Here is a 25,392-nt window from a genome sequence, read left to right as displayed (position 1 = left end):
TTACATGGGCACGAAGGGTCAGCGAGATAGGGGCTGTCATGGTTCACTCCTCATACACAATGTTCTTGAAGGATAAAGTGACACTTAGAACATGCCCAAAATTTATGCCCAAAGTATAAATCTCAACCAGCTGATTCACTTGCCTACATTTCATCCTAACCCACATAATAATGCCCAAGAGGCGGTCCTGCATACACTAGATATCTGCCGTGCCTTGGCCTTTTATCTGGACAGAACGAAGCCCTTCTGAAAATCCCCCAGACTATTTGTGTCAACAACAGAATGATCAAAGGGATCTGCCATATCTACACAAAGATTAACTAAATGGATATCTAGCTGTATACATATGTGCTATTCACTACACAACACTGAAGCCCCTCCAGGCAATTCAAGATCAGACACAAGACTAGGCCTCACTGTACTAGCCTCAGCAATGAACGCAACTCTGAAGTCCCTTCCTTCCTCGTGAGGGCACTGCTCTACATTCACCTAAAGTGGAGCACCCACAGGGACAGCACTCAAAGAAGAAGAGAAGGTTACTCACCTTGTGCAGTAAATGAGATTCTTCGAGATGTGTGTCCCTGTGGGTGCTTCACTACCCATCCTCCTCCCCTCTACTTCGGAGTACGAGGTAAACACTCCACAGTATAGAAGGAACTGAAGGGATTGGGGCATGCACATGCTACATGAGGCACCAGCGGCTCCGTGAGACTGCTACTGCACACGCGCACCCTGACCAGACACTGCTAACGAAAATCTCCCATCAACAGCGCCGGGACGCACCAACACCTAAAGTGGAGCACCTACTGGGACAGCACTTGAAGAAGCTCAGTTACTGCACAAGGTGAGTAACCTTCTCTTAAGTGCAATGCGAGAGTGATAATTGGCCAATTGTGAATGCAGGGTCCTTGACCAGACTGAGGCGTCCTCCCCGTCCTGATGGACTCTCTAATTTGGTCTGCCCAGAGCGTAAAGATGGCCCTGGCACTGCAGCCACTGGGTTATTTCCACAAGGCCCCTGGAGGAGCCTGCTTTCTTTCTGTCTCCTGCTCGTTTCCTCCAGTTCTCCATGAATTGCTTGCTGCACCAGGAGACTGTGCTACAGATGTTTTGCTGGCATAGCAGTGCTGGCAGAGCCTCCTAGTGTAGATACAGCTTATGCCAACAGAAGGCGTTTTTCTGTCAGCACAGTAATACCACCTCCATGAAGAATCATAGGACTGAAAGGAACCTCAAGAGGTCGTCTAGTCCAGCCCCCTGCACTTGTGGCAGGACTAAGTATTATCTAGACCAGAGGTGGGCAAACTACGGCCCGCGGGACCCTCCTGCCCGGCCCCTGAGCTCCTGGCCCGGGAGGCTAGTCCCCAGCCCCTTCCCTGCAGCCTCAGCGCACCACTGGCGCAATGCTCTGGGCGGCCGGGCAGCACAGTTGCAGAGCTGCGGCCTGACCCAGTACTCGGGGCGGCGTGGCTGTAGGGCCGCCAGCCACCGGTGCTCCAGGCAGCGAGGTAAGGGGGCAGGAGGGGTTGGATAGAGAGCAGGGGAGTTCGGGGGTGAGGTCGGGGTGGTCAGGGGGTGTGGTCGGGGCCCTCAGGGGGTGGGGAACAGGGGAGTTGGATGGGGCAGGAGTCCCGGGGGACAGTCAGGAATGAGGAGGGGTTGGATGGGGCGGCAGGGGGAAGTCAGGGGTGGAGGGTCCGGGGGTGGTCAGGGGACAGGGAGCAGGGGATGGTGGATGGGACAGGAGTCCTGGGGGGGCCATCAGGGAACGGGGGGTTGGATGGGGCAGGAGTCCCAGGGGAGCTGTCATGGGGAGAGAAGCGGGGGGGTCGGATAGGAGGCAAGGGCCAGGCGATGCCTGGCTGTTTGGGGAGACACAGCCTCTCCTAACCGGCCCTCCATACAATTTTGGAAACCCGATGTGGCCCTCAGTCCAAAAGGATTGCCTGCCCCTGATCTAGACCATCCTTGACAGGTGTTTGTCTAACCTGCTTATAAAAATCTCCAGTGATGGAGATTCCACAGCCTCCCTAAGCAATTTATTCCAGTGCTTAACCATCCTGACAGTCAGGAAGTTTTTCCTAATGTCCGTCTTAAACCTCCCTTGCTGCAATTTAAGCCTATTGCTTCTTGTCCTAGCCTCAGAAGTTAAGAACAAACAATTTTTCTCCCTCCTCTTTGTAACAACCTTTTATGTACTTGAAAACTGTTATCATCTCTCCTCTCAGTCTTCTCTTTTCCAGACTAAACAAACCCAATTTTTTCAAACTTCCCTCATAGGACATGTTTTCTTGACCTTTAATCATTTTTGTTGCTCTTCCCTGGACTTTCTCGAATTTGTCCACATCTTTCTTGAAATGTGGCGCACAGAACTGGACACAACACTCCAGTTGAGGTCTAATCAGCGTGGTGTAGAGCGGAAGAATTACTTCTCGTGTCTTGCTTACCACACTCCTGCTAATACATCCCAGAATGATGTTCTCTTTTTTTGCAATAGTGTTACACTGTTGACTCATATTTAGCTTGTGGTCCACTCTGATCCCCAGATCCCTTTCTGCAGTACTCCTTCTTAGACAGTCATTTCCCATTTTGTATGTGTGCAACTGATTGTTCCTTCCTAAGTGGAGTACTTTGCATTTGTCCTTATTGAATTTCATCCCATTTACTTCAGACCATTTCTCCAGTTTGTCCAGATCATTTTGAATTATAATCCTATCCTCCAAAGCACTTGCAACCCCTCCCAGCTTGGTATTGTCCGCAAACTTTATGAGTGTGTTATCTATGCCATTATCTAAATCAGTGATGAAGATATTGAACAGAACTGGATCCAGAACTGAACCCTGTGGATCCCCACTCATTATGCCCTTCCAGCATGACACTGAACCACTGATAACTACTTTCTGGGAACGGTTTTCCAACCAACCAGTTATGCACCCACCTTATAGTAGTAGCTCCATCTAGGTTGCATTTCCCTAGTTTGTTTATGAGAAGGTCATGTGAGACCGTATCAAAAGCTTTACTAAAGTCAAGATATACCACGTCTACCGCTTTCCCCCAACCATAAGCTTAAGAACATTAGCTAGGCCTTCAGAAGCACTCTTCTATTCATCAGGGCTGCATCTGCACTGGGGGTTTTGCCGACATAGTGATGTCAGCAGGGGTGGGGGGAGTTAATACCATTTTATGACATAGGTATGCCAACAAGGCTTTGTTGTAGATCTGAGCGGAGATAGAGAACAGGGCAAAGAGGGGGTTAAACTGAGGGTGAGGGCCCCGGGATTGGAAGTCTTCTGGGAGGGCTGAGCACTGTAGCCTGCGTTGGGGGAAGAGAGAGGCAGCCATGGGGAAATGGCAGGCTGCAGGTGCTATGTGCTGGCTGTGGGACAACCTCAGTTTTTGGGAAATCCTGGACACCTACGTTACCAGCACTCCCAGCTATCTTCGAGACACCACGACTTCCTGAGGAAACTACAATCCATCGGTGATCTTCCTGAAAACACTATCTTGGCCGCTATGGATGTCGAAGCCCTCTACACCAACATTCCACACAAAGATGGACTACAAGCCGTCAGAAACAGTTTCCTTGATAATGTCACGGCAAACCTGGTGACATTTGTGACTTTGTCCTTACCAATAACTATTTCACATTTGGGGACAATGTATACCTTCAAGTAAGCGGCACTGCTATGGGTACCCACGTGGCCCCACAGTATGCCAACATTTTTATGGCTGACTTAGAACAACGCTTCCTCAGCTCTCGTCCCCTAACGCCCCTACTCTACTTGCACTACATTGATGACATCTTCATCATCTGGACCCATGGAAAAGAAGCCCTTGAGGAATTCCACCATGATTTCAACAATTTCCATCCCACCATCAACCTCAGCTTGGACCAGTCCACACAAGAGATCCACTTCCTGGACACTACAGTGCTAATAAGCGATGGTCACATAAACACCACCCTCTACCAGAAACCTACTGACCGCTATTCCTACCTACATGCCTCCAGCTTTCATCCAGACCACACCACACGATCCATTGTCTACAGCCAAGCTCTTCGATACAACCGCATTTGCTCCAACCCTTCAGACAGAGACAAACACCTACAAGATCTCTATCAAGCATTCTTACAACTACAATCCCCACCTGCTGAAGTGAAGAAACAGATTGACAGAGCCAGAAGAGTACCCAGAAGTCACCTACTACAGGACAGGCCCAACAAAGAAAATAACAGAACGCCACTAGCCGTCACCTTCAGCCCCCAACTAAAACCTCTCCAACGCATCATCAAAGATCTACAACCTATCCTGAAGGACGACCCATCACTCTCACAGATCTTGGGACACAGGCCAGTCCTTACTTACAGACAGCCCCCCAACCTGAAGCAAATACTCACCAGCAACCACACAAAAGAACCACTAACCCAGGAACCTATCCTTGCAACAAAGCCCGTTGCCAACTGTGTCCACATATCTATTCAGGGGACACCATCATAGGGCCTAATCACATCAGCCACACTATCAGAAGCTCGTTCACCTACACATCTACCAATGTGATATATGCCATCATGTGCCAGCAATGCCCCTCTGCCATGTACACTGGTCAAACTGGACAGTCTCTACGTAAAAGAATAAATGGACACAAATCAGATGTCAAGAATTATAACATTCATAAACCAGTTGGAGAACACTTCAATCTCTCTGGTCACCTAAAAGTGGCAATACTTCAACAAAAAAACTTCAAAAACAGACTCCAAGGAGAGACTGCTGAATTGGAATTAATTTGCAAACTGGATAAAATTTACTTAGGCTTGAATAGAGACTGGGAGTGGATGGGTCTTTACACAAAGTAAAACTATTTCCCCATGTTTATCCCCCCCGCCCACACAGACACGCGCGCGCACACTCTTCTGCTGGTAATAGCTCACCTTAAAAGTGATCACTCTCTGGTTACAGTGTGTATGGTAACACCCATTGTTTCATGTTCTCTATGTATATAAATCTCCCCACTGTATTTTCCGCTGAATGCATCTGATGAAGTGAGCTGTAGCTCACAAAAGCTTACGCTTAAATAAATTTGTTAGTCTCTAAGGTGCCACAAGTACTCCTTTTCTTTTTGCAAATACAGACCAACATGGCTGCTACTCTGAAACCAGTTTTTGTGGGGGTGTTTCTCTGCTCTCTGTCAAGGGAGAGGCTGACTCTGAGGGTCTGTCAGAGGCATGCTGACAGAGAGAGGCTGTTCTCTCTGGCTCACTCCCCTTCGTTCTCCTGGCCCTACTCGGGGCTTTAGGGGCAGTGCGATTGTCAGGCTGTTTGTGCCCCACAAACCTCCTGGAAGTTGTCTCCAGTGCCGACTCTGGGGACTAGGGGGTAGGGTCTTTGAGGGAATGGTGGGGCAACTCCCACCAGAGGTGCTTTAGTCTCTGTCTCGGTTTTGTGGCTGATACAGAGAGCATGCTGCAGGAAGTCTCTCGTGCAGAGTCGCCCGTCCAACTGTGAGCCGTGGAGAGACCGGCCTCCTGGAAGGGAGATGCAAGAGCCCTGAACGCAGCTCAGAGGTGATGCCACCATGGGGAGGCTTCCATATTTATTTCATTTTGCATCTCTGCTCCAGTCATTTTGCGCTCTAATGAGCAAGAGGAAAATAAATGGGAAGCAAGAAGAGAAGGGGACTGGTGGTCAGCATGCCTTGGTTAAGTGCGGGAAGCACCTTAATTGTTAGTCAGGGCTTGTCAGCTGCATCACAGGAGCTCTGGATAAAGTGTTCCAGTGAAGAAGATAATTGAAAATCAAAAAAGACTTTGTTAATTTGATTAGGCAGAGCCGTAGTTGAATTGTTCTTCATCAAAAGAGATTTAATTTTGACATGCAATTAAATCCTTCTGCTGTATTGCTGCCCTGCTCATTCCCAGCAATGGGGATGGCTTGGCAGAAGGGGAGAGGGAGCTTTAAAGGATGGAAAAAAGCTTAGTGGTGCGGAGAGGGGGATGGAAAGGCTGTCAAAGAGGGGAAGGCAAAGGGAAAGAGCAACTGGAAGGAAACTGAAGGAATAATGGGACTGAGAATGGGATAGAGAGACGGTGTGGGAGAGAATGGGAGTCATTGCACAAGGAGGCATGAGAGGGCAATTTTTCTGGGGTTGCAGAGAGCCTGCTCTGCCTGGGAGGCATGGCCACATTCCAGTGTCATTAGCTTGGTGCTGTGCGCAATGAAAGGGTTAACCTGGGCGAGTCCTGTGCAGAGGCCATTGCCAGAATCCATTTGCTGTCATTAGCAAATCTTACCAATTAATGCTGACTTTGACGTACGTGTTATAATTGTGTAAAATAATTGAATTAGTGTAACATGCTGGGGGAGTGGAAGGCAGCCCGGCCTCCACTCTGTCTCCTAAACTATTCTTCAAACCTTAGCTGCCCTGGTCTCCCCTCATCCCAGCCCTGATGGTTTCCAGCACAGCTGTCTGCTACAGGGAAGTCTTTAAACCGGCCTCAAAATGGCAAACAGACCCACTCACATGGCGTGACTCCATTTTCTTCACTCCTCATTTCCTCCTTTTGGGGACTCTGCTAATAATAACCATGGTGGAAGGGCTCTTGGATTTTAAATGGCCCAGGTATGGCTGCCTTGAAGGCCCAGACCTGGCTCTGGGTGATGACGAGTACGGATTTCACAAGGCAGCTGACCTGGTGCCCCTCAAAGGGCAGCAGCAAAGGACCTCTCCCTACATGTTGTTGTTTTAGCCTGCAAACTGAGCCATGCCCCGTCACCATAGCCCAGTCAAGGCAGGAGGCCAGAGACACTGCAACAGTTGCACTTGGGATATGTCTACACACAGGGATAAAAGACCTGCAGCGTGGCTGTGGCTGGCCTGGATCAGCTGACACCAGGCTCGGGCTGTGGGGCTAGAAATCGATGTTTGATGTCGATGTTTGGCCTTGGGCTCTAGGATCCTCCACTCTCACGGGATTCCAGAGCTTGGGCCCTAGCCCAAGCCCGAATGTCTACACAGTGATTTTTCAGCCCCAGAGCCTGAGTCCCAATAGCCCAAGTCAGCTGACATGGGTCAGCTGGTTTTTGTTTTTGTTTGTTTTTGTTTTTTTAATCCCTGTACACATCCCATTGGAGACCAAGGGTAGAAACCTTTGAGAAATGACCCTGTTTTTGCTGCTTGCGTAGTGACACAGTGTAGACAGAGTCTGTTTGGACAGGGATGTCCGCAGGGAACAGGTGTTCCATGGGACTCTCCTGTCAAGACCAAGTAGCCCCTGGTGCCTGGAGGTGGGGGCTGAGGAGGCAAGGTCCGAGGGAGCATGGAAACTGCCTGCCGTGGTTAGAGAGTGGAATTCCAGCTGAAACTGTAAGCTGGGCAGCAGAGGAGGTGCCTCGGAAAGGCACAGCCATTTGGAGGCTGGACACCGCTCACTCTGTTCCCAGTGCAGAAGGAAAACCCCAATGAAGGAAGAGGCCCGACTGTGTTCTGTGCCTTGCCTGGCAACCTGCCACATGGTGCTTCACTTCCTTCTGTCTCTAAATGGGCAATGGACTTCAGCAGCAGCACCATCCTTTCCTCTCTGTCCCTCAGCTGGGGGGAAATAATTGAGCAGGGGACAAAGAGGCCAGGCTTAATTTAGTGGAGTAATTTTGTTCACAGGGGACTGTTACCTACCTCTCTGGCAATATTTTGAGAGGAATTTGACTAAACAGTTGGTTTAGCGTGGGGGCCACAAGCTGATTTATCCCAGGCATGTGAGGCCTCCTGCAAGACTGCAGCTCCCTACTGGTGCAGGGAGATGGGAGGAGCTGCAGTGCCCAAAGCAGGGCTCCCCACAAACTCCTGCTCCTCACTGTGTTGGTGAGGGCAGAGGATTATTGCTGGAGCAGTAATCTCTCTGCTGCACAAACAAGGGGAGGTGGGATTGCAGGATAAAATCCCACTATTGGGGCTGCGGTTTCAGAGCTAGCAGTGAGAGCAGGAGGACAGTGGGATGAGATGCTGTTTTAAAAAGTGAGAGAAATGTTTTAATTTAGCCTGTAGTCAGAGCGAAGAAAGGCCCTGCAAAGGGGTAGGGGCTTAAGAGAAAATCCAAGAGACGTCTGTTTACTGCAGTTGGATTTTCACTCCATTTTCACCCATGGCAACAAAGGTCACAGTTAAATGGAGTTTGCAGTTCATAGTCTACATCACAAAACCACTGCAATTTGACACAACTTAGCATAGTTAGTAGTGCCTCTCTATCCAGGCTGCAGCATATCTGTATGGGTGTGGGACTAGACTAGCAGGCAGCACTGCAGGTCAGGATTAAGGGGTGTCAGCAGAGCTGGATGGATGGCTGCAGGGCTGAAATAGCAGGGGATGCAGGAGGTCAGGACTGAGGCATCGGCAGAGTTGGGCAGGAGACTTTTTGGCTAGTGGATGAATTCTCTCATTTTTCCAGATTCTCTTTAAAATTCAACAAACCTCAACACAAACAAACCTCTCCCATTTTCTTTGCTGTCTCTAGTTTCTCAGACAGATAGTTAGCTGGTTGAGTTTCCAAGTTCTCTGCCATTAGCAAATCATGCTTCCGTACTAGAGATGGGCCCTGCGCTGTACCAGCTCATTGTACCTGTGCCCTTCCCTCAATCTTGGCACTAATGCTTGGAGTTCTTGGCACCAGGGGGTGTAGCCAGACAGCCAGCCCCCCCCCCCCCCCCCTCAGACCAGCATTGCTGGAAACGCACGGGAGCCAAAACACCAGGGCACTCCAGCACAGCCTTTGAAGCTGTGAGAAGCACAGGTGTGCTGCGACAATGTGCCTCGGGGAACGTATACAACAATTGGGCTCACAGCAGGCAGAGGCGCTGTGACAGACATGGCTCTTAGCCCCTACTAAAACAGCATGATGCACACACACCAACATCCTAGGTGGGAAAATATTTACCCTGATAAAAGAAGTGTCCAGTAGTCGAAACTTATTGTTTCTCCCTTGCAAGTGTGAACTACTCTTGCGAGAGCTGGCGTCACCCCGACAGACCAGCCCCAATTTAGCATAGAAAGGAGAAAGAGAATAAAGGAGTACAGAGGTATAAGTAGGGGACCTACAGCACCATGATTTTTGAGTGCTTTTCACTATCTATCTGCTGGTCAGATAAGTGACAGCCTCCCAAGGCTTCTGCAGCTAAGAGGGTCCCTAAGCCTTGTCCCTTATTCGTCTTTCTGCGGAATTGAGTGACCGATCCTGGCTTGGCACCGCTGGAATCGAGAGATGCAAGGAGGGTAAGAAGCACCCACACCTGATCTCCTATCTTTAGTGTACACATATTTTGAAATAGAGCTCTATACTTTGTTTTCTTTCTTTGGGATTGTAGCTTCAGTTTTGTAACTTGTTTGTGTGTGTAACATCTCTACACTTAAATAAGTAGACACTAGCAATTTTGTAACCACATGATTAGAATCTAGTTTAATAAATTTTGGTAACCATTTATGCATAAGCCTGACTTGTTTCTCTGGTTTACTGTAAAGCAGCCAACACAATTAAAAGAACCTCAGCCGTTTTGGCTATAAAGCCTGGCCATTAGGTGAGAGTACTAAGAGCCTAGCGTTGAGTTGTGCCGCCTCCACGGGGCAAACTCTTGGGGCACCTGTCAGTCAATCCTGACTGCCCGCTGCGAAGGAGCTCTGAGCTCTAGCAGTTAAAGTCACGGGTGTGGAGAGGCTCTTAGTGCTGCCATTGGGGCACCTGTCAGTCAGTGTTGACTGCCCGCTGCGAAGGAGCTCTGAGCTCTAGCAGTTAAAGTCACGGGTGGTTAGGACCTTGGGGCATCCGTCAGCCTAGCCCGGGCTGCCCGCCGCGAAGGGACAGTGCGTCCCAGCGGTTAAAGTCACGGATGGTATAAACGGGCATAGCTGGCACCTCACCAAACATCCCTGGCCATCGGCTAACAGGGGGTTGAGGCAGCTCTGATTTAATTCCTCTTAGACTGTGTGGAGCCATAAGGAGACTCCATTTCTATTGCTGTTCTACCTGCCGGACAGGGTGGAGCTGCTTGAAGAGGAGATGGACTGGACTGAGCAATTTCACTGTCCATTGAAGGGCCATTAATGCGAATGAACACCTGGCAGGAACTCAGGCTTCTCATCTCGTGGCAGGGCAGGGAACAGCATCTTGCTGCTCACTGGAGTCCGTTCTGATCATGCAGACCAAGCCGCCTTCTGTGGCACAGACAAAACACTCCACTGTGCACGCAGTTCTCCTCCTCAGGAGAAGATGTGGGAGAGAGTGATAGATGTTAATCGCGCAGCTTAGTGCAGGGGTTTTCAACCTTTTTTCATTTGTGGACCCCTAAAAAGTTTCAGATGGAGGCATAGACCCCTTTGGAGATCTTAGACATATCTGCAGCCCCCTAGGGGTCCGTGGGCACAGGTGGAGAACCACTGTCTTAGTGCACTACTGGAAGATGCTCAGTGCACTACAGTGATGAGGGCAGGATAAGAATTTGAACAGAATAGAATAGAGAACACAGGTGCGAGAATCCTTCCTTCTTCCTCTTCCTGCCTTACCTCACCCTGTTTTGCCAGGTTGGTACTGGATGTATCCTGCTCCTAGTTACTCCTGGGTTATTCCAGTGGCTTCAGCTCTCACTGGTTGCCCAACATGTGGATTGTTCTACTTCCCAGGGGTAAGAGGGCTTGTCACGGATCCACAGGATCGGTGCTATGCCCCAAGCATTGGAACAGTTTCTAGGAGGGATTTTTTCAGTGGGCCAGACCTCCAAGGGGTCTCTTCCTTCAGGGTAGGCCATGTGGCCTCACTGCCTCCTGAGTCTGAACCTCTGGAGCTCCAGCACTCCTGCTTCAACACCGTGAGCTGTGTTCAGTGAGTCCTGAAGGAGACATGTGCACGCTTCAGGGATTAATGCACCTCACCAAAGATTTGCAGTGACACTTAAACACTGCTGTCAAAACAGTCAGGTTTGTTAGTCAACAGGCACAGAGCATAGGAAATCCCTAGGTTAGCATAGAGAAAGGTGAAAGCATCATCCAAGTCCATTCTGGTTAGCCCAGAGCCCAGCCAAGTTGTAGTGAACTCCGCGTTCAGGCTCTGACTTGCTTGGTCTGACCTCCATGGTCATTTCCCAGGTGAGACCTCAGACTCTTTCCAGTTGCCAACTCTTATCCACCATCTCACACCTTTGCAGTCCTTTGTTCTCGAGCTGGGGGATGTTGCTCAGCTTTCCTGCAGAGAGGTGGAAAACTCCATTTCCCTCTGAGGTGTTGATTGCTAGGTGTCAGTGCCCTGGTGATTGGATTTGCCCTTGTCTCTGTTGATGTGGGGTGGGCCTCAGACGGTCTTTTTTTAATGACCCATTCAAGCTCAGGGAGCTGAGTGACATTCATTCCTATGTCTCATAGCCTCCCTAAGAGCAAACAGTCCTCTGAGTGCGTGCACGTTAATTCCAATGTAGGCGTGTGCACGCCCGGAGTACAGTTGCTGGAATTTTTCCCTTAGTGGTATCCGTTGAGTCAGCTCCAGCGCTCTCTGGTGCCATGCACTCATAGCACCCATATAAAGGGCTCTGTCAACCCCGCACACTCCTTCAGTTCCTTCTTATCAATTGTGATGGTTGTTGGAACGTCCCTCATTGCTCAGGCAATTTTTCTCAGTGTTTTTTTCTTCTCTTTCTCATGTATATAGTTATTGTAAAAAGAACAAGGAGGACTTGTGGCACATTAGAGACTAACAAATTTATTTGAGCATAAGCTTTCATGGGCTAAAACCCACTTCCTCGGATGCATGCAGGGGAAAATACAGTAGGAAGATATATATATACACATATATACACACACATATATATACACACACACACACACACCCAGAAGATGAAAAAATGGGTGTTGCCATACCCATTATAACGAGAGTGATCAGTTAAGGTGAGTTATTATCAGCAGGAGAAAAAAAACCTTTTGTAGTGATAATCAGGGCAGCCCATTTCCAACAGTTGAAAAAAAGTTGTGAGTAACAGTAGGGGGAAAAAATAAGCATGGGGAAATAGATTTACTTTGTGTAATGACCCCTCCACTCCCAGTCTCTATTCAAGCCTAATTTAATGGTGTCCAGGTTGCAAATTAATTTCAATTCAGCAGTTTCTCGTTGGAGTCTGTTTTTAAAGTTTTTTTTGTTGTAGTATTGCGACTTTTAGGTCTGTAATTGAGTGACCCCATGGAGATTGAAGTGTGTTCCGACTGGGTTTTGAATGTTATAATTCTTGACGTCTGATTTGTGTCCATTTATTCTTTTACATAGAGACTGTCCTATTTGGCCAATGTACATGGCAGAGGGGCATTGCTGACACATGATGGCATATATCACATTGGTAGATGTGCAGGTGAACGAGCTTCTGATAGTGTGGCTGATGTGATTAGAACCTATGATGGTGTCCCCTGAATAGATGTGTGGACACAGTTGGCAAGGGGCTTTGTTGCAAGGATAGGTTCCTGAGTTAGTGTTTTTGTTGTGTGGTGTGTGGTTGCTGGTGAGTATTTGCTTCAGGTTGGGGGGCTGTCTGTAGGTAAGGACTGGCCTGTGTCCCAAGACCATTGAGAGTGATGGGTCATCCTTCAGGATAGGTTGTAGATCCTTGATAATGCGTTGGAGAGGTTTTAGTTGGGGGCTGAAGGTGACGGCTAGTGGCGTTCTGTTATTTTCTTTGTTGGGCCTGTCCTGTAGTAGGTGACTTCTGGGTACTCTTCTGGCTCTGTCAATCTGTTTCTTCACTTCCGCAGGTGGGGATTGTAGTTGTAAGAATGCTTGATAGAGATCTTGTAGGTGTTTGTCTCTGTCTGAAGGGTTGGAGCAAATGCGGTTGTATCGAAGAGCTTGGCTGTAGACAATGGATCGTGTGGTGTGGTCTGGATGAAAGCTGGAGGCATGTAGGTAGGAATAGCGGTCAGTAGGTTTCTGGTAGAGGGTGGTGTTTATGTGACCATCGCTTATTAGCACTGTAGTGTCCAGGAAGTGGATCTCTTGTGTGGACTGGTCCAAGCTGAGGTTGATGGTGGGATGGAAATTGTTGAAATCATGGTGGAATTCCTCAAGGGCTTCTTTTCCATGGGTCCAGATGATGAAGATGTCATCAATGTAGTGCAAGTAGAGTAGGGGCGTTAGGGGACGAGAGCTGAGGAAGCGTTGTTCTAAGTCAGCCATAAAAATGTTGGCATACTGTGGGGCCACGTGGGTACCCATAGCAGTGCCGCTTACTTGAAGGTATACATTGTCCCCAAATGTGAAATAGTTATGGGTGAGGACACAGTCACAAAGTTCAGCCACCAGGTTTGCCGTGACATTATCGAGGAAACTGTTTCTGACGGCTTGTAGTCCATCTTTGTGTGGAATGTTGGTGTAGAGGGCTTCGACATCCATAGCGGCCAAGATAGTGTTTTCAGGAAGATCACCGATGGATTGTAGTTTCCTCAGGAAGTCTTGGTGTCTCGAAGATAGCTGGGAGTGCTGGTAGCATAGGGCCTGAGGAGGGAGTCTACATAGCCAGACAATCCTTTTGTCAGGGTGCCAATGCCTGAGATGATGGGGTGTCCAGGATTTCCAGGTTTATGGATCTTGGGTAGCAGATAGAATACCCCTGGTTGGGGTTCCAGGGGTGTGTCTGTGCAGATTTGTTCTTGTGCTTTTTCAGGGAGTTTCTTGAGCAGATGGTGTGGTTTCTTTCGGTAACCCTTGGTGGGATCAGAGGGTAATGGCTTGTAGAATGTGGTGTTGGAGAGCTGCCTAGCAGCCTCTCGTTCATATTCCCACCTATTCATGATGACAACAGCACCTCCTTTGTCAGCCGTTTTGATTATGTCAGAGTTGTTTCTGAGGCTGTGGATAGTTACTGTAGTTTACTTTGTTTATTAGTAGTAGTTTTACTAGTTAATGAGTTTTGGACGCCTCTGCACTTGGTTGGAGAGGCTTGTCAGCTCCCCAGTGCTGGGGCATGCCTCGGTCACTGGGCTTCAAGCCCTGCGTTTCCTGTGGCAAGTCGGTTCCTTTGAGCGACCTGTGTTCAAGCTGTCTCAAGTGCTGAGGGGAAGCTCATCAGAAAAATCATTGCCAGATCTGCAGAGACCTCAGACCCTGCACCAAGAAAGACCAGCAGGTGAGGTTGGAAGTCCTTCTTATAGAGGCAGCCCTCAGACCAGTGCCGGAGCTGCACTTGGACTTGGCACCAAGCACCTGAGCTTCAGTGCAGAGTGCTCCTCCTGCCAGTCGAGAGTCACGGCACCGATCCTCCTCCCCGGTGCCTAAGAAGCAGCACCATAAGCACCAGGAGAAGAGTTGTTCCCCAGTGCTGAAAGGAAGTAGGCAAGGGATCTGGATAGAGCGAGACTTGTGTCAGGCTGCTGTCCCTCTCCGGAACTGCAGCAGCCACCTCCGCCAACCTTGGTACCCCGCAAGCTCTGCTAACTCTGGTACGGGAAGTGCCATCCTCCAGCAGACACTGTGCTGATCAGTTTGCAGTACCGTCAACCCCAGAGGCATTTGTGGCTGCTAGAGGCCTGCTCCCTCTCCCAGTCCCAGAGTCCCCAGATATTCGGGACTCTGCACCACTGGTACCAATGAGTGGCAGAAAGCCATTCCCCAGCTTTCGTGCAGCACCATGGTCACCCTCTAGGGGAAAACCCCTAGGGGAGCCTCGGCTCACATTTCTCCATGATGCCGTTTGCCAGCTCTGAGAGGGTCAGCACCGCCTTAGTCTCCTCACCGCAGCTCGTCTTCCTCATCAGAATCTGAAGTGGGGTCCTACTCTCCCTACCGTCAGGCCCGCCCACACTACTCCCCACGCTATTACTACCATGCTCTGGCCTCAGGCGTTTTGGTGCCCCTCAACGCTGGGCCTCCGGGACCAGGGGGATTGGCACCTGTGCAATGGCCTTTTTGGAACCTGTGAGGGTTCCAGGGCACTGTTTTGAGGCATTCATATTCTGTGGCCTCAGAAAGTAGGGCACCTCTGGTATCGCACTGCGAGATCCCCAACCCAGCCTCCAGTGCTGAGCCCGGTGCCAAACCTCAAGAGAAAGTCCCACAGGTCTCAGTCGAGACAGAGGAAGTGGTAGAGGGCCCTTAACCAGCCTTAGCATCTTTTTCCTCTTCCCCAGATGAGGCAGTGTGTCCCCACTTCAAGATGACCAGAAGGCCTACCAGGACCTATTAAAGTGAGTGGCTTTGAACTTGGGTATCCAAGCTGAAATTGTAAAAGAGATGACACATGGGTTACTGGATATTTTGTCATCTGCGGGTCCCTGAAGAGTGGCTCTATCCTTTAATAAGGCGATCATGGACCTGATTAGAGTGCTCTGGAAGACCCCCACTTCCCTCCCTCCTACAGCCAAAAAGACAGAGCGCAAATACTTCGTAATAGCCAACTGGTGTGAATTTCTGTTTTCACAGCCCCTCCAGGTCCCTAGTGGTGGTCACCAATGAGAAGGACCATCAAGGTCAAGCGGTCCCCACACCAAATGCAAAGTACCCTAAGAAGCTGGATTGTTTGACCAAAAAGCCTTCTCAGCAGGTGGACTACAACTCCATAAACCATCTGCTTCAAAGATAAAGTACAGCTGCGCCCGCATCCAAAATTCCTCCTGAAAGTGGTCTCACAATTGCACCGCAGCCAAGCAATTTTTCTACCTATATCCTGCCCTAAACTGCATGCAAATAGGGAGGAGCTGTGTCTGTGCTCCTTAGATGTTAGACGGGTCCTGGCGTTTATATTCAAAGGGCCAAACCATTTTGCAGATCGACTCAGCTGTTCATAGCAATAGCTGAGAGAATGAAGAGGCTCCCCATCTCTGCCCAGAGGATTTAGTCTTGGCTTACCTCATGTATCCAGGCATGTTACAAACTTGCAGGAGTCCCTCCTGTGGCTAACCTGAATGTTCATTCCACAAGATCTCAGGCCTCTTCGGCTGCTTTCCTAGCTCAAGCCCCTATTTAAGATATCTGCATGGCAGCAATCTGGTCCTTGGCGCAGATGTTCTCAACGCACTATGCCATTATCCAACAGGCCAGAGATGGTGCCAACTTCAGCCGTGCAGTCTTGCAGTCAGCTTGTCCTTGAACTCTAAGCCCACTGTGCAACTGCTTGTGAGTCACCTACCTTGGAATGGACATGTGCAACACTTGAAGAAAAAACAGTTAGTAACCTTTCTGTAACTGTTGTTCTTTGAGATGTATTGCACATGTCCATTCCAAGACCTTCCCTCTGTCCCCCCTTATTGGAGTCAGCTGGTAAAAAGAAACTGAAGGGGTGCAGAGTTGATGGGGCCCTTTATACTGGCGCTATGAGAGCATGGCACAAAAGGGTGCTGGAGCCGACCCGATGGATACCACTAATGGAAAAATTTCCAGGAACCAGGAGCTACTTCACTTTAATCTCTCTCACAAGAGCTTTCTGTGATGGTTCTCAGGGTACCCAGGACTGAGAGTCACGTTGTTATCCCCTGCCTCCAGCATGAGAGCGTCTTGCTTGTGCATAGCTGGGTGTCAGCTCTCCATCCCCACCAGTCTGTCAGCCATTCAAATATTCTCCTCAGGGTTATGCCAGCCCTTTGTTTGCCTTGCAGTTCGACAGTAGGTCCACCCTAGTTCCAAAGTCCCTTTTGAAGCATTTCCTGTGAGATCAAGCCCCTGACACTGTTACAAGGAACAGCACACACCAGCTTAGAATCATAGGACTTCTATCCCCTGCACTGAAGGCAGGACTAAGTATTATCTAGACCATCCCTGACAGTGTTTCTCTAACCTGCTCTTAAAAATCTCCAATGACAGAGATTCCACAATCTCCCTGGGCAGCTCAGGATCTGCACTTTGCTTAATATCACAGCACTTAGATATATTTATAATGAAAACAAGAATACGTTTATTATCAAATATTCAAGTGATAGTGAGTAAGGATATTGGAAACAAATGGTTACATGTAAAACAAAATAATAACACGCTTTTCTGGAGATTAAACTTAACTAACAGGTTAACCCCCTGTCTAAAGAAGTATTATCTCACCCAAAGTCTTCTGCGGTGTTTTCAGCCAAGACTGGTTTTGATCTTCTTTTCATGAATGCAAACACGTTGTCTGTTTACTTCCTAGGTGCAGCGTGAGGGGTGTTGTCTTTGCCATCCAGCTATACCCCCAAAGTTCATTGTCCTTGCTCACAGACAGGGTAGTCACCAGTGGCTTGTTTTTCCTGTGTGCTGTTGATTTCACATCCCTTCATTAACAATTGACTATGTATATAAATGGGTATTCATTGTGTTAGTTTACAACGCTTAATGTTCATCCTGACACAGAGTGAGGTGAATAAACCTCTCTTGTCTCACAGAAAAACTGTTAGTCTCCTCTGCTGGTGACTAACACCTTGATACAGAATCTAAGGACACATTTCCAGCATATCTCCATAACTCCTTACATAGCGTCAGTACATGCATATCATAATGATGTCAATAGCCAGTTTGAGACCAGCTTTCATTTGAGATCTCACATGACCTCCTTTGGTGAACCAGAGTCAGGATATACCTGTACCTCTCTGTATCCCCTTGTCAATTGGCATTAAGAGGTTTGTGGATCATACCTTCCCTCAAATATTTAGAAAAGCTTGACTTTCACAAGTCCATCGGTCCAGATCTAATGCATCCAAGGATGCTGAGGGAGTTGGCTGATATGATTGCAGAGCCATTGGCCATTATCTTTGAAAATTCGAGGCGATCGGGGGAGGTCCCAGATGATTGGAAAAAGGCAAATATACTACCCATATTTAAAGAAGTGAACAAAGAGAAGCCGGGGAACTACAGACCAGTCCGCCTCACTTCAGTCCCTGGCACAATCATGGAGCAGGTCCTCAAGGAATCCATTTTGAAGCACTTGGAGAAGAAGAAGGTGATCAGGAACAGTCAACATGGATTCATGAAGGGCAAGTCATGCCTGACCAACCGGATTGCCTTCTATGATGAGATAACTGGCTCTGTGAATATGGGGAAAGCGGTGGATGTGATATATCTTGACTTTAGCAAAGCTTCTGAGATGGTCTCCCACAGTATTCTTGCCGGCTAGTTTAAAAAGTATGGATTGGATGAATGGACTATAAAAATGGATAGAAAGCTGGCTAGATTGTCACGCTCAACAGGTAGTGATCAACGGCTCAATGTCTAGTTGGCAGCCCGTATCAAGCAGAGTGACTCAAGGGTCAGTCCTGGGGCCAGTTTTGTTCAACATCTTTATCAATGATCTGGATGATGGGATTAATTGCACCCTCAGCAAGTTTGCTTATGACACTAAACTGGGGGGAGAGGTAGATACACTGGAGGGTGGGGATAGGGTCCAGAGTGACCTAGACAAATTGGGGGATTGGGCTAAAAGAAATCTGATGAGGTTCAACAAGGGCAAGTGCAGAGTCCTGCGTTTAGGAAGGAAGAATCCCATGCACCGCTACAGGCTGGGGACTGACAGGCTAAGCAGCAGTTCTGCAGAAAAGGACCTGGGGATTACAGTGGATGAGAAGCTGGATATGAGTCTGCAGTGTGCCCTCGTTACCAAGAAGGCCAATGGCATTTTGGGCTGTATTAGTCGGAGCATTGCCAGCAGATCGAGGGAAGGGATTATTCCCCTCTATTCGGCACTGGTGAGGCCACACCTGGAGTATTACGTCCAGTTTTGGTCCCCCCACTACAGAAGGGATGTGGATAAATTGGAGAGAGTCCAGCAGAGGGCAATGAAAATGATTAGGGGGCTGGGGCACATGACTTACAAGGAGAACCTGAGGGAAATGGGGTTATTTAGTCTGCAGAAGGGAAGAGTGAGGGGGGATTTGACAGCACCCTTCAATTACCTGAAGGGGGGTTTTAAAGAGGATAGAGCCATGCTGTTCTCAGTGGTGGCAGATGACAGAACAAGAAGCAGTGGTCTCAAATTGCGGTGGGGGAGGTCTCGGTTGGATATTAGGAAACAATTTCACTAGGAGGGTGGTGAAGCACTGGAATGGGTTACGTAGGGAGGTGGTGGAATCTCCATCCTTAGAGGTTTTTAAGGCCCGGCTTGACAAAGCCTTGGCTGGGATGATTTAGTTGGTGTTGGTCCTGCTTTGAGCGGGGGGTTTAACTAGATGACCTCCTGAGGTCTCTTCCAACCCTAATCTTCTATGATTCTATTCCTGAGGGTGGTGCTCTAAGCAGCAGCACCTAGCTGCCGATGCCAGTGGGCTGATTTGCCGGGGAGGTGCAGGGAATGCATCACTAATGGTTCTGTACATCTTGCCTGGATAATTGGGATGGTAGATGAGTGCCCTGGGAATTGAGGTTCTCCTCGGGGTGGTAGGAGGTTTGTATTTGCCTGGCTGTAGAAATGAGGGAGGGAAGAGAACTTAGGGGGAAAGGAAAAACGTGCAAAGCTAGAAGCTGCAGCTGTTTCTGGTTTGGACACAGCAGCCCTTGCTAGCTTTGTACAGTGTTTACCTTGACCATGTTGGCTTGTTGCCTTATTTGTTCTCCTCTAATTGAGAAAATGCGCTGTAGGCAGTGAAGCTAGGCCAGCATTGACTTTATTAGAGGAAAGCATCAATAAAACACTGCATGTTAGGAGGCTGACTCTAACACTGTCAGACTACTGGAGTTCTGAAGTTGCACTTTATTCATGATGTTTTGATTTCTCTTGCTCTGGGGACTTCGACTTTGATAGGTTGTGATGCAGTACCAGAACAACATAATATACAAGAGCAGCTTGCTTCCAAACCAGACGTTTGCCACAAGAGCCTGATATTTTCTCCAGGTGTTTTTTTTTGTTTTGTTTTTTTTTTTAAAGTAAAATTGGTGGAGTAAAGAAACCCTAAGCCTCATACAGTTCAGTCAACCAGAATTAGCAGCCAGAAAGTTAATTTTACTGGTGGCTGGTAGACTGTTGATGTTAATGTTTTAAAATCAAATTTACACAAGTTAAGATGGAAGGTGCTGTACATCTGGGGTCGGGCTTGGGTTACGGGGGATTGAAAGTATCGGTTCCAAGGTTCCCGAGGTACATACATATCACATAACCAGCATAGATCCAGACTGGGGTGTGGGAGTTTTTAAAGCGTCAGTGGATAAGTAGGCTCAGGTACGCCACCCATGGAATGTATGAAGAGTCCAAGTCAGTAGCTGTGTAGAGAATAAGTACTGGGTGGGGTGCATCCCTCAGTTCGTCAGGGAAGGAAGTGGGTTATTTAGTTTATACTACAGTAATGCTGGGTTCACTGTGTCTCGTGGCTGCTTAGACTGCAGCCATGCTGGTAGGAGTTGCTTTTACTCCAAGAGTTTGACTTTCCACTCTTGTTAGTTATGCTGCTGACTATCTGTTACCTAGTTTCTCTGTTGCTAGTGAGTTTGTTCTTGTGTTGCTATTGTTAGTGAATTTTAGTTGTGATGCTATTTCTACACAGTGCGTGACTGCACAGCAAGCCAGGCTGTGACTCTGCAGCACACCAGCTGGCCACGCAGTAACTCACCGTGTGAACGCCGCTACAAGGCAGTGAAAGTTGCTGAGTGCAGCTGTAGTAGTGTCAACATTGCGAGACTTTTACTGCCTTGTAGTGGTGTTCACCCAGCAAATTACTGCATGGGAAGCTGGTGTGCTGCAGTTCACAGCCTGGCTTGCTGTGCAGGAACTCGTCGCATAGACAAGCTCTTGTGCTATGCCTACTCTAGCACTTCTGTCAGTCCGGGGGCTGAAAAAACATGCCCCTGACCGACCGACGTTTCACTGACAGAAGCGCGGGTGTGGCCAGTACTGTGTCCGTGGGAGGCCCTCTCCTGCCGACATAGCTACCGCCGCTCGTTGGGGTGGTTTAATGATGCCAATGGGGGAGCTCTCTCCTGCCGGCACAGAGCGGGTCCACAGGAGCCCTTCCAGTGACACAGCTGCAGCGGTGCAGCTCCGCCGCTATAAGGTCCGCAGTGTAGCCATAGCCTCAGTGTCGTGATTCAGGTGATGCTGCTCCTTAGATAGTCCTAGCCTGTGCTTGCGTGCTTTCCACTATTTATTTCTGGTTGAAATGTGCATGAATGAAGTATCGTATTTAGTCTTTTCTGCTCTCCCTAACTCCTTCCCGCTGCGGAAATCCTCTGTTATTCCCATTGCTGGTGCTATAGTTCTTGCACTCTCTGCTGTTCACTTACCATTAACATTGTATTGGGAAGGGTTGAGGCTGTTCTGTTCTTTAGCTATGGGTGTTGGTTCCAGTGCAGCTATTTTGTGATCTGTTCAGGTTCCTGATTATTCTCCTTGCACCTTGTGAATTTCACAGGCATGAAATCCATTAGAAATTGTAGATACAGACTCCTCAGCATACCTGTTTAGTCCCTGTTGTCAGTATACAGACAATCTATCTGTCCCTTCAGTTTGTTTTCTTTGGGGCATGTTATCAAACAAGTGGAGATTCATGTACAGAAAATATATTCTGTTAACACATTTTTCATGTGCCATTGTCCAGTATCCATTGAGAGTTCATTGTCTCAGCACTAACCATAATCCATTTATCTGCTGTTCATGTGGATGCCATAGGAGCGTCTCTTGGAGTGCCATTGGACTTAAGTGTGAATTAAATGTACCATTACAATAAAGTGTTATCACAGCCATTTAATGAGTTTGATTCTTTAACCGTTTCATTTTGCTGTGTTTGATGCCCAGGCCCCTTCCTATTTCTTTTGGTTTTAGCATAAAGAGGCTGTTGTGTTACTTAACCGTAAAGGGTGTGTTATCCTGCTCCTCCCCTTAGGGTGCTTTTTTGTAGGTTGTACCTGAGTTGAAAGAAATCAGAAAAAAGGGGGAGAAACGAGAATGAAGAAGAGCAGGCTTGCAAAAAGTGTAAGAAGAGAGGCTCACCCTGACAAGGTGATATTGGTTTTTCTTTCAACATTTTTTGGTAATTTTGTGTTTCCATTTCCAGTGAAATTGGTGAATTTCAGCTTTCCTGAAAGCAAAGCTCTAGAAGTACTGGCCAAAGCTGTCATTGTGCAAACTCCTCACACATCCAGCTCTGCTAATGCCCCGAGTCATGAGCTACAGCCCTACAGCCCCACTTGCTCCATCAGTCTTGGACCTCTCCAAGACACAGGCTGGGAATTGTGCTGAATTGTGCAGTGGCAGGGCTATGGGCAAACATCCAGAAAACAGGCAGCTGAGAAAACTGCAATACTGTTCGGTGTTTCTCCTGTGACACAGAGTGCTGCCAGCCAAACTTTGGCAGCAATGAGCTTAAGATTAGCCTGTGCTCAGAAGGGGCTCTCTTCTCTGAGCCTTCTGAGCAGTGAATGCTGGGAAGCTCCTGTATTTGAGTTGCTTTGCAACATGCAGAATGGCTGCGGGCACAGAGGGCTACTGGCTCCAAATCTCCCCATCCTCCTATCAGCTGGTCTAGGCTTAATGTAAGCAGCTCATGGAAGTGGGTCCATTCTATCCAACTTGTAGTAGTAATGGATTGGTTGGTACAATGCCCCCATAAACCTCAAAGATACCTGAGAGGCTGGGTTCTTGTTTGAGTGCTTGCTTGTGTCTATTCCACGCTAAGTGTGTGTGCGCCACATGCACCGTGGTTTTCTCCTCAGTGGTATCCCTTGAGCTGGCTCTAGCACCCTCTGGTGCTGCGCACTCATGCGCCGGTATAAGGAGCCCAGCCAGCCCTGCACCCTTCAGTTCCTTCTTACCGCCTGTAAAGGTTGCTGGAACAGCTTCTCTTGCTTTGGCAAGGCAATTCTCAGTGGTTGTTGCTGTTTTTCCTCCTTCCCTCTTTTCTTTTTCCGAAGAGTTGTTGTCTTCAGTTTATCTTCTTAGTAGTCAGTGTAAATAGTTAGACTCTCTCATCTGTCTAGCGGGGCATTCTCTGTTCCTGGAGCTGGGCATGCTCCAGGTTTCAAACCCTGTGCATCCTGTGGCAAGCCCATGCTAGTGAGTGACCCACACTCCAGCTGTCTGAAGTGTCTGGAAGAGACTCACCTACGAGAGTGTTGCCAGATCTGCCGCCAGTTCAAGCCTTGTACGAAGGAGGACAGGGCGGCTAGGTTAAAGTCCATCCTAATCCTAATGGAAGCTGCACTCAGACCAATGTTGGCGACAAGCTGGTTGGACTCCGTACTGAGTATCTCGGCGTTGGTACGGAGCGCTCCTCCTGTGGCACGGGACTCTCGACACCTCTCCCCTTCACGATGCTGAGAAAGAAGCACAAAAAGCAGCAGTCTGAGAGGGGACGCTCACCAACCTGAGGGAGTGCAGCAGGGTGTGACCTGTGTCGGTCCACTCCCCGACCCCACTCTGCAGGTTGCACCATTGACTCCTCCCTGCTTGCATGTGCTGTTGAGTCTGGTGCAGGATCAACTGCCAGCAGCAGGGGGACATTGCGGTGCCATTAACCCCAGAGGCACTTGTTGCAGCCAGGGACTTACTGGCAGTCTTGGTACCACCGGCACCAGTGGTAAAGACAAGCAGAAGGGACCATGTTGCCCCAAGCTCCTATTCAGTACCGGGTCTTCTGGTACTGTCCAGAGGGAAACTGACCCTGCTGAGGTTGGCTAAGGTTTCCCTGCTGTGTCACCATTTCCTGGACCCTCAGCACCAGCCTGTGGAATTGATGGGTACTGCTCCTTCATGGTCCCTGCAGGCTGACTGGTCATCAGTCTGAGGTGGAGTCATGCATTCAGCTGAGGGGCCAGTACCAGTACCCTGTCAGCCCTACGTTCCGGTGGATCCTGGGGTGGGTGTCTTTCGGAGTACCCCTCTGGGTGCATGGCCCGGTGGAATGTGGCTAAGTAAATGAAATCAAGAAGGGTTCTGGTTATTGAAGGGGGTCTCTGCGTTCTGGGGACTTTCTACTTTTCTGAATGTTCTTCTACACTTCCCAGCTTGGACTGGGATTCCACAATGTAGTGTGAACTCCCAAAGCTGCGATCGCTGACAGCCCCATGCTGAGGTGTGGGGATGGAGGAGCAGCCTACCTCGAAGAGGCTGTTCTGCTATCAACCTTCTTTGTGCTTTGATGGCAGTAAATACACAGTAGGCAGCTCACATTGGAGCCAGGCGGCTGTATTATTTGCAGAGGGGCTTGGGGAGTCTCTGAGGAGAGCCAGGCCAACTTGCATATTAAAAGAGAAATTGCAATTAACAATAAAAAAATTAACATTTTTATAGAAGCCTTAATAAACAAAGAAGCAGAGAAATCTGCATATGCGTTTGTGAGATATAAAAGTGACTAAATCAAGATGAAACAGTATGAAACCTCGACATTCCTTCCTTTCCAGTTAGATAGATAAACATAATATGGCAGAAAGAGAGAAAAACAAAGGAAAGAAGTGAAAGAAATGGAGTCATGAGGCTTCCCATCTACTAAGAGCTCCACAGTCCCCATTGCTTGTTTCCCTTTGAATTCAGGAAGGCTTCCCTTGCTTTCCCCTGGGAGCTGTGCTGAGAGGGATTTTAAAAGAGACATTGGAAATGTACCAGGAAGCTGAGAAAGGAAGAAAAGCCAGAGCATGGACTTTAACCCAGAAAGTGAATGGGAGCTAGACACAGTGTGTCCTGTAGGGCAAAGGTTCAATATTTCCATATGTCCTTAGAAACTCAGAGCCTCCCAGTTATGAACCATGGAAAGATATTGAATGTACAGTCAGCAAAGGAGCTGATGAGATGGAGCAATGGGTTAGGAAAAAGCAGATGGATTGACCACCAGCTCTGTTGGTATATTAGATGTCAGTCCAAAGATATAATAGATAGTGCAAAACACAGATCCGTCAGAGAAGCCTGCCACATCCATCATAAAGATATGAAAGGCTGGTTGACGTAGCAATGGTGCTTGTAAAGGCAGAGATGGTTACATCAGTGCTGCCTATTGGAGAAGCTAATGATTTTAATACATTTTTAGTGCCACAGGTGCACATGACACTTTACAGTCAAAAAAATATAGATAAAACAGCAAACAAGGTCCCTTCCCCAGCAGTCTAAATGCACAAACAGGTGCAGTATAGTTAACACAAAGATGGCTGTACTGGTGGTGCCTGTATGGGAAGGAGTAGAGATGACTCTAGGGAGAGACTGTGGCCTAACGGTGAAATATTTAATAATGGACTTGTCAATCTAGCAGAGAAAGGTACAAAAGGATACAGTGGCTGAAAGTCGATATTTGACAAATTCTGGCTGGAAATAAGACATACATTTTCAACCAGTGAGAGCAGTGAACCAAGTATCATGGTGAATTCTCCATCACTGGCCATTTTTAAATCAAGATTGGATGTTTTTCTAAAAGAACTGCTGTAGGAATTGTTTTGGGGAAGTTTTGTGCCCTGTGCTATGCAGGAGGTCTGACTAGATGATCACAGTGGTCCCTTCTGGCCTTGGAATCTATGAATAA

The 25,392-nt window shown here is 48.4% G+C and overlaps 1 protein-coding gene across 10 annotated transcripts in view; it reads left to right on the top strand.

Moving 5' to 3' along the window:
- RBFOX3 (RNA binding fox-1 homolog 3) overlaps positions 1 to 25,392 on the top strand; it is a 345,196-nt gene that overhangs the window by 160,592 nt on the left and 159,212 nt on the right. Inside the window, exon 1 of one of the 10 annotated variants that reach the window (XM_074971602.1) lies at positions 22,224 to 22,235. The exons of the other annotated variants lie outside the window; for them this stretch is intronic. The gene's annotated coding sequence lies outside the window, so the exon portion shown is untranslated. Of the gene's footprint in view, positions 1 to 22,223; positions 22,236 to 25,392 lie in introns of those variants that run through there. 10 annotated transcript variants of the gene reach the window in all.

The sequence above is a fragment of the Natator depressus genome, chromosome 14 (genome assembly GCF_965152275.1).
Source record: "Natator depressus isolate rNatDep1 chromosome 14, rNatDep2.hap1, whole genome shotgun sequence".
NCBI classification, from domain to species: domain Eukaryota; kingdom Metazoa; phylum Chordata; order Testudines; family Cheloniidae; genus Natator; species Natator depressus.
Note: the sequence above shows the minus strand (reverse complement) of the source record. Positions and strands in the feature narration are given on the sequence as shown.